Here is a 13,483-nt window from a genome sequence, read left to right on the forward strand (position 1 = left end):
CTTCCTCAGAGCCCGCAGTCCTTCCTCAGAGCACGTGGTCCTTCCTCAGACTGCCGGGTCCTTCCTCAGACTGTGCAGTACTTCCTCAGACTGCGCGGTACATCCTCAGAGTACGCGGTCCTTCCTCAGAGTGTGGAGTCCTTCCTCAGGCTGCGCGGTACTTCCACAAGAGTGCACAGCCCTGGCCGGGCGCAGTGGCTCACGCCTGTAATCCCAGCACTTTGGGAGGCCGAGGCGGGTGGATCACAAGGTCAGGAGTTTGAGACCAGCCTGGCCAACATGGTGAAACCCTGTTTCTACTAAAAATACAAAAATTAGCTGGGTGCGGTGGCGGGGGCGCCCGTAATCCCAGCTACTCGGGAGGCTGAGGCAGGAGAATCATTTGAACCCAGGAGGCTGAGGTTGCAGTGAGCCAAGATCGAGCCACTGCACTCCAGCCTGGGCAACAGAGCAAGACTCTGTCTCAAAACAAACAAACAAACAAACAAAACCATGCAGTCCTTCCTCAGACTGCACGGTACTTCCTCAGAGTGTGCAGTATCTCCTCAGACTGCACAGTACTTCCTCAGAGTGCACGATCCTTTCTCAGAGTGTGCAGGCCCCAGCCAGACAGCCTGGCACAGGCGCATCCGCAGAAGGTCCTGCATAGCGCTGTTCCTCATGGTGCTGCTTGGGGTGGCAGAGAATCAGAGCAACGTAAATGTCTGTTACTAGGAGAGGGGGAACGAGGAAACATTGTTCAGGAAAAGTACCGAAACGTGGAAGTAGGCAAAATGTCAATTGTGCAGCCTTCTAAAGTCATGCTCAATTGTCTTAAAAATAGTCCTGCCTGGGCCGGGCACTGTAATCCCAGCACTTTGGGAGGCCGAGGTGGGTGGATCACTTGAGGTCAGGAGCTCGAGACCATCCTGGTTAACATGGCGAAACCCCGTCTCTACTAAAAAAAATACAAAAATTAGCTGGGTGTGGTGGCGAGCGCCTGTAATCGCATCTACTTGGGAGGCTGAGGCAGGAAGATGTCTTGAACCTGGGAGGTGGAGGTTGCAGTGAGCTGAGATCACACCACTGCACTCCAGCCTGGACGAAAGAGCGAGACTCCGTCTCAAAAAAAAAAAAAGAAAAGAAAAGAAAAGAAAAAAAAAGAAAAGAAAAGCAAGGAAATAAACCCAACAGCTTTCCCCACCAATATCCACTCTGATGGAGCAGGTGCCTTGAGGGCTGTCCTGTGACTGATACCCACCATGTCTGTTGGACACTGTCATATCTACGATCCTTATCCATCAATCCCAACACCACAGACCAGAGAACATCTGAACTGTGGTTTTGGATGCTGGCCTTGACTTTCTTGCTTCTGTCTTTATTGCTTGAGGGGTGAGATTGTTTTAAGAACCTGCTGGTGGCATGAGGTGATTTTTTTTTCTGCTTCCTCTCCTGGGGGCCCTGGCACCAGGGGCTCTGCCAGGACCCAGCAGGGGTTAGTTAATTCTACTCAATTTCCCTGGGTGACCGCCCCTCCCCTCATCCCTTCCTCTCCCCTCCTAAAGGGTTCCGGCTATGGGGTTCCATACACCAGGTTCAAACCTCAACTCTGCTTCTTCCTTGCTGTGGGAGGAGGTTGATGATAGGAGTATCCTGGTCCAAGCCGCTCCAGTCCTGGTCTCTCTCACAGGTGATTGCTAACTAGGTCCCGAATCCATAAAAATTAGCTGGGTGTGGTGGCACACATCTGTAATCCCAGCTACTCAGGAGGCTTGAGTCAGGAGAATCGCTTGAACCCAGGAGGTGGATGCAGTGAGCCAAGATTGCACCACTGCACTCCAACCTGGGCGATAGAGTGAGATCCTGTCTCCAAAAAAAAAGAAAAAAAAACTAGAAGTTTCCTTATGGGGTGGTCCCTGCCTACCTCGTACCCTCCACCCTCCCCAGGTAGTCTGCATTCCAGGTCCAACTCATCACTCAGTTCCTTCAGCCTTCCTTCTTCCACCCCACTACAGGACTTTTGCACAGGCCATTGGCGCCACATATTAATAAAATGTTCTTTCTTCCTCCTTTTGCCTAGTGAACTCCAGCTTCTCCTTCAGGCTTCAGCTTGGAAGTCACCACTCCTCAGAGAAGCCTTCCCCAGCCTCTGTTATGAGCACTCCCAGAGCCGTGTTCTTCTCCTGATTGCACTGTGCATTTGGTTAGTAGCTGTCACAAGATTGGGGCTCCATAAGGGTAGAACCTCAGTACTTGGCAGCGTAGAATCACAATGAAATGGAGCCCCCAGTAGCCTATGTCACACGGCTATGGGGAGGATGAATGAGAACTAAGCAAAAAAGAGCTAGAATCGTTGTTAGTCACTCCCTACCCTTTCAGCATCGAGGAGTTTGGCCCCTAGCCTCCCCGGCGCCCAAGCATTCAGTCTATTCTTCCCACTGACCAAGCCCTGCCCAAAGTTGGGGAAAGGAGGATCGTGCTGCTGGGTCCAAAGCTCAGACTCCATCCACCATGGCACTCACATTTGTTTTTGTGTAAGCCTTTGGGCAAATGACATATTCTCTTTGACCTTCAGTTCCCTCAACTGCCAAGTGAGGTGTCTTAGTCCACTCAGGTTGCTGTAACAAAATATCTTAGACTGGGTTTTTGTTTGTTTGTTTGTTTGTTTGAGAGAGTTTCGCTCTTGTCATCCAGGCTGGAGTGCAATGGTGCGATCTCAGCTCACCACAACCTCCGCCTTCTGGGTTCAAGCGATTCTCCTGCCTCAGCCTTCTGAGTAGCTGGGATTACAGGTACATGCCACTACACCCAGCCAATTTTGTATTTTTAGTGGAGACGGGGTTCCTCCATGTTGGTCAGGCTGGTCTCGAACTCCCAACCTCAGGTGATCCACCCGCCTCGGCCTCCCAAAGTGCTGGGATTACAGGCGTGAGCCACCGTACCTGGCCTAGACTGGGTAATTCATAAACAACAGAATTGTATCGCTAACAATTCTGGAGGCTGGGAAGTCCAAGATCAAGGCTCTGGCAGATTTGATGTCTGGTGTGAGTTTGCTCTCCGCTTGGTAGACAGTGCTTTGTTGCCATGTCCTCACATGATAGAAGGGCCAACGGAGCTCCTTTGAGCCTCTTTTATAAGTGCATGAATCCGCCAGGCGTGGTGACTCAGGCCTGTAATCCCAGCACTTTGGGAGGCCGAGGCAGGTAGATCACCTGAGATTGGAAGTTTGAGACCAGCCTGGCTGACATAGTGAAACCCCCTCTCTACTAAAAATGCACAGTTAGCCGGGCGTGGTCGTGGGTGCCTGTAATCCCAGCTATGGGAGGCTGAGGCAGGAGAATCGCTTGAACTGGGGAGGTGGAGGTTGTAGCGAGCTGAGATTGCACCATTGCACTCCAGCCTGGACCACAAGAGCAAAACTCCATCTCAAAAAAAAAATAAAAAAATAAAAAATAAAATAAATAAAATGAGGGCATGAATCCCACTCACAAGGATGAAGCCCTCATGACGTGATCATGTCCCGAAAGTCCTACCTATTTACTGTCTATCATCTATCTATCTATCTAATCTATCTAATCTATCTATCTATCTATCTATCTATCTATCTCTCTATCTATCTATCGTTATGTCTCTGTCTGTCCATCCATCCATCTGTCCATCCATCCATCCATCCCTAGACTGCTCAACAGACACCCTACCTCTTAATATTCTCATGTTGGGTATTAGTTTTCATCATATGAATCTTCAGGGGACACTAACATTCAATCCATAACATGGGGGTTACAGTGAGGGCTAAATGCGGGGAGTCCACAAGTCATGCTGACGCCTGTAATCCCAGTGCTTAGGAGGCTGCTGCGGGCAGATCACTTGAGGTCAGGGGTTCAAGGCCAGCCAGGCCAACATGGTAAAACCTCATATCTACTAAAAATACAACAATTAGCCAATGTGGTGGTGCACAACTGTAGTCTCAGCTACCAAGAAGGCTGAGGCAGGAGAATGACTTGAACCTGGGAGGCAGAGGTTGCTGTGAGCCAAGATGGCACCACTACACTCCAGGCTTAGGTGACACACAGCAAGACTCCATCTCAAAAAAAAAAGAAAAGAAAAAGAAAAGTTCCGGGCATAGTGGCTCACACCTGTAATCCCAGCACTTTGGGAGGCCAAGGCGGGCAGGTCACTTGAGATCAACAGTTCTAGACCAGCCTAACAAACATGGTGAAACCCTGTCTCTACTAGAAATACAAAAATTAGCCGGGCATGGTGGCAGGTGCCTGTAATCCCAGCTACTCAGGAGGCTGAGGCAGGAGAATCACTTGAACCGGGAGGCTGAGATTACAGTGAGCCGAGATCACGCCACTGCACTTCAGCCTGGGTGACACAGCCAGACTCTGTCTCAAAAAAACAATTAAAAAAACCCTAAAAACAATCATTAAATATTCACGATTTTTGGGGGGCAGTGGTGAGCCAGTTGTTAAACTGTTGGTATGTTGAAATTGGCCCTAATGGAATATTTACACTATAGGAATGGGCTAACAGTACAAATGTTTTAATTTTAAAAAGCTGACATTGGCTGGGTGAGGTAGCTCACGCCTGTAATCCTAGCACTTTGGGAGGCTGAGGTGAACGGATCATCTGAGACTGGGAGTTCGAGACCAGCCTGACCAACATGGAGAAACCCCATCTCTACTAAAAATACAAAATTAGCCAGGTGTGGTGGTGCATGCCTGCAATCCCAGCTACTCGGGAGGCTGAGGGAGGAGAATCGCTTGAACCCAGGAGGCAGAGGTTGCAGTGAGCCGAGATCCCGCCATTACACTACAGTTACTTGAATGACAGTGACTGTCTCAAAAAACAAACAAACAAACAGAAAAACACAGAAATCTAGATCTTTATGTAAAAGTTTTGAAACCCTATATGCTCATGATTTGATTTGCAGTTTTCAAAACACTGTGTGGAAATTTAGCCCAGTGTGGCGGCACACCCCTGTAGTCCCAGCTACCCGGGAGGCTGAGGTCCAAGGATTGTTTGAGCCTGGGTGGTCAAGGATGCAGTGAACCAAGATTGTGCCACTTCACTCCAGCTTGAGCAATAGAGCGAGACCCCATCTCAATAAAAATAAAATAAATAAGTAAATAAATAAATAAATAAAGCAAGCACTGTGTGAGCTACTATATGAAGGAACCAAAACAAACAAAAATCATAATGCAAACAGACAAACCCAAAGCACATCTGAGGGTCTGGTTTTGGCTGCCCATTTGCAAGTTCTGAGCTGGTTCCTCAGTTTACCAAAGAGGAGATGGAGGCCCAGAGGTCTGTAGTGAATTCTCTGCAACCCCATAGTGGGCCAGCGAAATGTGAGGTTGTTTCCTCATTGCTCTGTCTGAGAGTTGGCATTGAGTGAAGATGAGTCCCCAACCGTCGTCTCTGGGGGATGAAGTGGTAGAAATGGTGGGCAGGGAGGTTGAGGTTGGAGCAACACTGACCTTTGGATTATGGGCAGGAAATGTATGGGGCTTTTTTTTTTTTTTTTTAGATGGAGTCTTGTTCTGTCCCCCAGGCTGGAGTTCAATGGTGCAATCTCAGCTCACTACAACCCGCCTTCCGGGTTCAAGCAATTCTCCTGCCTCAGCCTCCTGAGCAGCTGGAATTACAAGCACCCACCACCATTCCCAGCTAATTTTTGTATTTTTAGTAGAGATGGGGTTTCACCATGTTGGCCAGGCTGGTCTTGAACTCCTGACCTCAAGTGATCCTCTTGCCTTGGCCTCTGAAAGTGCTGGGGTTACAGACATCAGCCACCGCGCCTGGTCTGGGGTCTTAATCCTAACTAAATACCCAACCCCAAGCAACAGCATGCCCATATCCTTTAGAGGGTTAACTGTAACCCCTTAACTTGGGTTCATGATAAGGAAGAACTGATTCAGGGAGACGATGGAATATTCAGCACAATGGACAGAAACACTTCCTCCAAGCTGAGTTACGGGAAAGAAAGGTGCAGGCTTCCCCACCCCCAGTGCTGACCTCCCATCTTAGGTGGGGAAGAGAAATAAAGCTTTTGTACAAATGGGTTGTTTTTTTTGTTTGTTTGTTTTTTTTGAGACAGAGTCTTTCTCTGTCACCCAGGCTGGAGTACAATGGCGCGATCTTGGCTCACTGCAACCTCTGCCTCCCTGGTTCAAGCGATTCTCCTGCCTCAGCCTCCTGAGTAGCTGGGATTACAGGTTTGTGCCACCACGCCTGGCTAATTTTTGTATTTTTAGTAGAGACGGGGTTTCACCATGTTGGCCAGGCTGGTCTCGAACTCCTGACCTCTTGATCCTCCCACCTCAGCCTCCCAAAGTGCTGGGATTACAGGCGTGGGCCGCCGCGCCCGGCCCTGTACAGATTGTTTTTAACCTGCACAAGGACTATCCCCTCCCACTTTCCATTGTTTCATTTTGTGTATATGTGGGGAATTCTTTGGTGAGATGCAAAGACAAATATAGGTTTACATTTTGACATATTAGGAGTTTTTTGTTTTTGTTTTTCTGAGACAGGATCTCCCTCTGTCTCACAGACTGAAGTGCAGTGGTGGCATCAAGGCTCAGTGTAGCCTTGACCTCCCAGGCTCAAGCGATCCTCCCACCTCAGCCTCTGGAGTAGCTGGGACTATGGGTGCATGTCACTACACACAGCTAATTTTTGCATTTTTTTGTAGATAGGGTCTTGCTAGGTTGCCAAGGCTGGTCTCAAACTCCTGAGCTCAAGCCTGCCTTGAACTCCCAAAGTGCTGGGATTACAGGTGTGGACCACTGCACCTGGCTGTTTTTTATGAATGGTGAACTGCTGGATGACACAGAATGTGGGCATGGATTTTTAAAGCCTGCCTAGCTCACAAGGGGTAAAATGTGTCTATTTAGGAAGATATGCCCATTGACATCTGAACATTGAACAACACCTCCATGCTGTAGCCCTTCCTCAAGCCATTATGATACCCAGAGTTTTAACAAGAAAGATGCAGCCTATCACAGTCACATCAACATCCTACTCCAACTTTCCATGGAGCTCATTTTATTTTGAGACGGAGTCTGGCTCTGTTGCCCAGGCTGGAGTGCTGTGGCATGATCTCAGCTCACTGCAACCTCTGCCTCCTGCATTCAAGCTATTCTGCTGCCTCAAGCTCCCAAGTAGCTGGAATTACAGGTGTGCCACCATGCCCAGTTAATTTTTTTTATTTTTAGTAGAGATGAGGGTTCGCCATGTTGAGCAGTCTGGTCCCGAACTCCTGACCTCAAGTGATCCCACGCCTCGGCCTCCCAAAGTACTGGGATTACAGGTGTGAGCCTCTGCGCCCCATAAGAGTAGATTTTAAATGCTTTCAGTACAAAACAATGATGTATACGAGCTGGTGGATGTGTTAATTAGCCCAATTTAATAATTTTACAGTGTATACATAGATCAAAACATTATGCTGTATGCCATAAATAGATTCAATTTGTATTTGTAAATTTAAAAAAAATTAAGAAAAAAATAAGCAAATACATAAATAAGTAAATAGAAATATTTTTAAATGGTGGCCATAATAAATTTCCCTGAGAAGAGGATACAAAGTCATCCACACGTAGCTGGCAAGGACATTCCAGGCAGAGCCAATGGCAGAATGCACTCTCTCTTCCCATTCTTGTCAACATTCTACCTGCTTTTCAATTTAACTAATATCGTCTGTGCACCTACAGAAAAAACAAAAGCCAGCTGGGTAGGGTGGCTCACACCTGTAATCCCAGCACTTTGGGAGGTCGAGGCTGGCGGATCACCTGAGGTCAGGAGTTCGAGACCAGCATGGTCAACACGGTGAAAGTCCATCTCTACTAAAAACACAAAAATTAGCCAGGCATGGTGGTGGGCACCTGTAATCCCAGCACTTTGGGAGGCCAAGGCTGGTGGATCACCTGAGGTCAGGAGTTCGAGACCAGCATGGTCAGCATGGTGAAAGCCCATCTCTACTAAAAATACAAAAATTAGCCAGGCGTGGTGGCGGGCACCTGTAATCCCAGCACTTTGGGAGGCCAAGGCTGGCGGATCACCTGAGGTCAGGAGTTCGAGACCAGCATGGTCAACATGGTAAAAGCCCATCTCTACTAAAAATACAAAAATTAGCTGGGCGTCGTGGCGCGCACCTGTAATCCCAGCTACTCGAGGGTCTGAGGCACGGGAATTACTTGAACCCGGGGGGGGGGGGGTTGCAGTGAGCCGAGATAGAGCCACTGCACTCCCAGCCTGGGCGACAATGTGAAACTGTGTCTCAAAAAAAAAAAAAAAAAAAAAAAGAAAAGAAAAGAAAAGAAAGAAAGAAAAAAGAAAAAGAAAAAACAAAAGCCATAAAGATACAACTCAGGCTGGGCGCAGTGGCTCATGCCTGTAATGCCAGCACTTTGGGAGGCTGAGACAGACGGATCATGAGGTCAGGAGATCAAGACCATCCTGGCTAACACGGTGAAAAACCCTGTCTCTACTAAACACATACACACACACACACACACACACACACACACACAAAATTAGCCGGACGTGGTAGCGGGTGCCTGTAGTCCCAGCTACTCAGGAGGCTGAGGCAGGAGAATTACTTGAACTCGGGAGGTGGGTGTTGCAGTGAGCCGAGATCCAGCCACTGCACTCCCAGCCTGGGCAACAGGGTGAAACTGTGTCTCAAAAAAAAAAAAAAAAAAAGAGAGAAGAAAGAAAAAACAAAAGCCAGAAAGACACAACTCAGCCCACCAACGTGGGAGAGCCTGTCATTTCCCACCTGGCCGTCTCCAGTGTACACCATTTCCCGCTTTCCCTCTGATTCAAGGTCACGGGAGGCTGCTGGCTGCTTCTGCACTCTTGTTTTTGTAACTGGATGTCCGGAGCCTTTGGAAGGTGAAGGCATCTGCTTATTTCATCTCCTCCCCACCATTGTCATGGGCCAAACTCCAGGATGTCCTTCAGCCCTGGTTTGCTCCCGCCATGAGTCAGCTCTCTCCTCTCCACGTGCCCCCACTTGAACCACTCGTGTGAATGCAGCATCAGCATCGATGATGCATTTCACATGCAGCTGTCAACTTTGGACATTGCATTGGCTCCGCTTCACTCTGACTCACCTTGACTCTGCACAGAAATGCTCCTGGGAGAGAATGCTGACACTTCTCTTCCTGACTGCAGATTCCCATCCTGTGACCACTTCCACAACTGAATCTTTCCAACAGCAGGATTTTCAGCCTCACCCACCCATGCCTCTTTGAAAAGCTAAGAATTCAACCCCTCTTGTTCAATAATTCAGTTAGGTGTTTCTCGCACATGACCAATATTTAGGTCTTTTCCAGCCCCTCCCATGTACTTTCCCTAAAAAATGTAACTTTCTCAAGTAAAATGGGAATCTTTCTGTGGTGCTGGTGGAACTGAAAACTGGTATGTGATTGTCGAAAGGCAATCTGGATGTGTATACTAAGAATCCCAGAGGCTGGGCGTGGTGGCTCACATCTGTAATCCCAGCACTTTGAGAGGCTGAGGCAGGTGGATCACCTGAGGTCAGGAGTTCAAGACCAGCCTGGCCAACATGGTGAAACCCCATCTCTACTAAAATACAAACAAATTAGCTGGGCGTGGTGGCAGGTGCCTGTAATCCCAGCTACTCAGGAGGCTGAGGCAGGAGAATTGCTTGAACCTGGGAGGCAGAGGTTGCAGTGAGCTGGGATTGTACCATTGTACTCCAGCCTAGGGGACAGAGCAAGACTCCGTCTAAAAAAAAAAAAAAAAAAAAAAAAAGAATCCCAGAATGGTTATACCTTTTGACTGAGCTGCTTTTCTTCTAGGACTTAAACCTAAAGGATTCGTCAGACATTTGTAGGAATGGCACTAAAAAGGAGTGAAGTGTTAACACACGCCGCAGCATGGATGAATCTCATGCATTAAGTAAAAGAAGTCAGACTGAAAAGGCTGCACACTGTAGGATCCAGTTTGTGTAACATTCTGGTAAAAGCAAAACTTTGTTTATTTTATTTTTACTTTTGAGATGGAGTCTCGCTCTGTCGCCCAGGCTGGAATGCAGTGGCATGATCTCGGCTCACTGCAATCTCCATCTCCTGGGTTCAAGCGATTCTTCTGCCTCCGCCTCCCAAGTAGCTGGGATTACAGGTGCACGCCACCACGCCCAACTAATTTTTGTATTTTTAGTGGAGACGGGGTTTCACCATGTTGGCCAGGCTGGTCTCGAACTCCTGACCTCAGGTGATCCACTCGCCTTGGCCTCCCAAAGTGCTGGAGTTACAGGCGTGAGCCACTGTGTCTGGCCTATCACAAATATTTTTTAAATAACAAATTAGAAAAACAAAACCACAAGGAAATTGTGGGATGTGGTGATGGTGTCAGGGGCGTTTGTGTCCACACTCGTCACATGGTAACATTACGTGCGTTTTTGGTACACTGATTATACCTCAATAATGTGGTTTTGAAAATAAATCTAACTCAAACGGCTTAAGTGTGGCAGGGAGCAGGAAGCGCAGAGGTGGGAGCCGCCAGGCTCCCAGGCCCAGCTCCCCGTGTTTCCCAATGCCTGGGGCTCAGCAGCGGCCTGGGCTTTACGCCCCCTACTGGCGACAGGAGACATAGCGGCTCCCCGACTTCAGGCTTCTCCCGCAACATCCAGGAAGGGAGGAAGAGAGAGGAGGGGGAGGAGGAGGAGAGAGGAGGGGGAGAAGGAATAGGGGCAAGGGGAGAAGGAATAGGGGCAAAGGGAGAGGGGAAGCGGGAGACAGACAAGAGAAATGAAATGTGGTGAAATGTAAGTATTTGGAAAATCAGAGTATCTGGGAATTCTTTGGGCAACTTTCCTGTAAGTCTGAAATTACTTCAAAATAAAAAAAAAATTAAGGGCTGGGCGCAGTGGCTCATGCCTGTAATCCCAGCACTTTGGGAGGCCGAAGCTGGCGGATCACCTGAGGTCAGGAGTTCAAGACCAGCCTGACCAACATGTTGAAACCCTGTCTCTACTAAAATATTAAAATTAGCCGGCCATGATGGCGGGTGCCTGTAATCCCAGCTACTCGGGAGGTTGAGACGGGAAAATCGTTTGAACCCGGGAGGTGGAGGTTGCAGTGAGCTGAGATCGGGCCACTGCACTCCAGCCTGGGCAGCTGAGCAAGACTCCGTCTCAAAAAAAAAAAAAAAGTTAAGGGCCAGGTGTGGTGGCTCATGCCTATAATCCCAGTACTTTGGGAGGTCTCGACAGGAAGATCACTTGAGTCCAGGAGTTCTAGACCAGCCTGGGAAACATAGCAAGACTCGATCTCTATAAACAAACAGAAAAAACAAAAATTAACAAGTTGTGGTGGCACATGCCTGCAGTACCAGCTACTCAGGAGGCTGAGGTGGGAGGATTGCTTGAGCCCAGGAGGTTGAGGCTGCAGTGAGTTATGATTGTGCCACAGCACTCCAGACTGGGCGGCATAGCAGGACCCTGTCTCAAAAAAAAAAAAAAATGATTTTTTAAAATAAATAAAAACAAAAAGTAAAAAAATTGAAAGGAAACTCCAAGGGGAAAAAATAAGTTTAAAAAGAGCAAGGAGGCTGGGCACGGTGGCTCACGCCTGTAATCCCAGAACTTTGGGAGGCCAAGGTGGGAGGATCGCTTGAGGTCAGTAGTTCAAGACCAGTCTGGCTAACATGGTGAAATCCTGTCTCTACTAAAAATACAAAAATTAGCTGGATGTGGCAGCACACGCCTGTAGTCCCAGCTACTTGGGAGGCTAAGGCAGGAGAATCGCTTGAACCCGGGAGGCGGAGGTTGCCGTGAGACTCCATCTTAAAAATAAATAAATAAAAGAGCAAGGAAGCTTTGTTTTTAGTTTCCTTTCAGAAGTTCCCCAGCAAATGTCTTTTCTACTCTCCCTGGCTGGAATGGATTGTACACAGGAACCTGGTACATGTGGGCGCCAAGGTACCTATCCACACTGAAGGAAAGAGAGAGGGAAGGATCTGTTCAGATCCCAGTCTCCTCACCCCTAGGGCCAGGCATAGAGTCCACACCCTCATGGCATGTGGGGCGCCTGGAGGAGCTGCAGGCATTTAACTAAAAGCCAGCCAGATTCATCTCCAGCCAGAGCCAAGTGGATGCTGGGTCAGAAACTGCAGCATCCTCCGAAAGAAAGGGTGCTCACGTCCACAGCTCGCATTTACTAAGAGGGGCACAGACTCAGTTACAGAAATGAGAAGAAAGATGGCCGGGTGAGGGGGCTCACACATGTAATACCAGCATTTTGGGAGGCCGAGGGGGGCAAATCACCTGAGGTCAGGAATTCGAGACCTGTCTGAACAACATGGTGAAACCCCGTCTCTACTAAAAATACAAAATTAGCCAGGCTTGGTGGCACGTGCCTGTAGTCCTAGCTACTTGGGAGGTTGAGGCAGGAGTATTGCTTGAACCCAGGAGGCGGAGGCTGCAGTGACATGAGATTGTGCCACCGCACTCCAGCCTGGGCGATGGAGAAAGACTCTGTCTCAAAAAAAAAAAAAACCAAAAAGAAAGACAGAAATTAGAAAAAAGTGACATTGTGACATTTCTTGCACCACATTTGAGTTTTGCGTGGTGTGTGTGTGTGTGTGCGTGTGTGTGTGTGTTTGTGTGTGAAAGAGAGAGAGAGCAAGCTTTGGACCTACCCCATTTACTTTTCACAAACTAGCTAATAGGCAGTGAAGCAAGGACTTCCCACTGTTTCTCTGACCCTCCACTGGGCTCCAGGTAACCCAGCTTCAAGCTCTCAGCGTCGCCTCTTCAGTCCTGTCTCCCATGCAGTGGACGTCACTCTCTCCTCCTCCTTTCTCCTTCCCAGCAAAGCCATTCACACCTTCTTGTCAGTTTGTCTTCTATAAAAGCTTCCCCCTCCCCGTCCTCCCCTGCCCACTCCCCCTCCTCCTCCTCCTCCTTGTCGTCATCCTCTGGATGAGAAGTGAGGGACTTGCAGAAACAGCGGAGGGGGGCTCAGGAGCCCACCAGGGTGTCTGTAATCCCCCACGTCGTCTTCTCACTCCATCCCTCTCCTGGGGTCTCCCTTTCCCCTCGGGATGAGAAAGGATGGGGTAAGGGCTGATGGGGATGTGTAAAGACAGGACAGAGATACAAGTGCCAGCCACAGACTGACAGAATGCTGGAAAGACCTTGAAGGCAGTGTGTCCTCCACGGTGGAGAGGAGGAGACAGAACCCAGCCAGGACCAGGGCGTCCCCTCTGTCCCTTAGACAGCAAAGGGCAACGGCAGGAGTAAAACCTCTTCCAAGGTTCTCTCCTCTGGAAAGCAGCTGATGTCAGGGCAGAGAGAGAGAGAGAGAGCGCTGCAGAGGCAGATACATCAACACACATGACAGGAGAGAGACGCAGCAACGACGCACTCTTTATTCCTTCACCCAACAAGTATTGAGTGAGCTCCGGGCACTGTTTTAGGGGCTGCTGTGAGGTTTCTCATCTTTGGTGCTATTGACTTTTGGGGCTGGGT

This window comes from Pongo pygmaeus, chromosome 20, assembly GCF_028885625.2.
Source record: "Pongo pygmaeus isolate AG05252 chromosome 20, NHGRI_mPonPyg2-v2.0_pri, whole genome shotgun sequence".
NCBI classification, from domain to species: domain Eukaryota; kingdom Metazoa; phylum Chordata; class Mammalia; order Primates; family Hominidae; genus Pongo; species Pongo pygmaeus.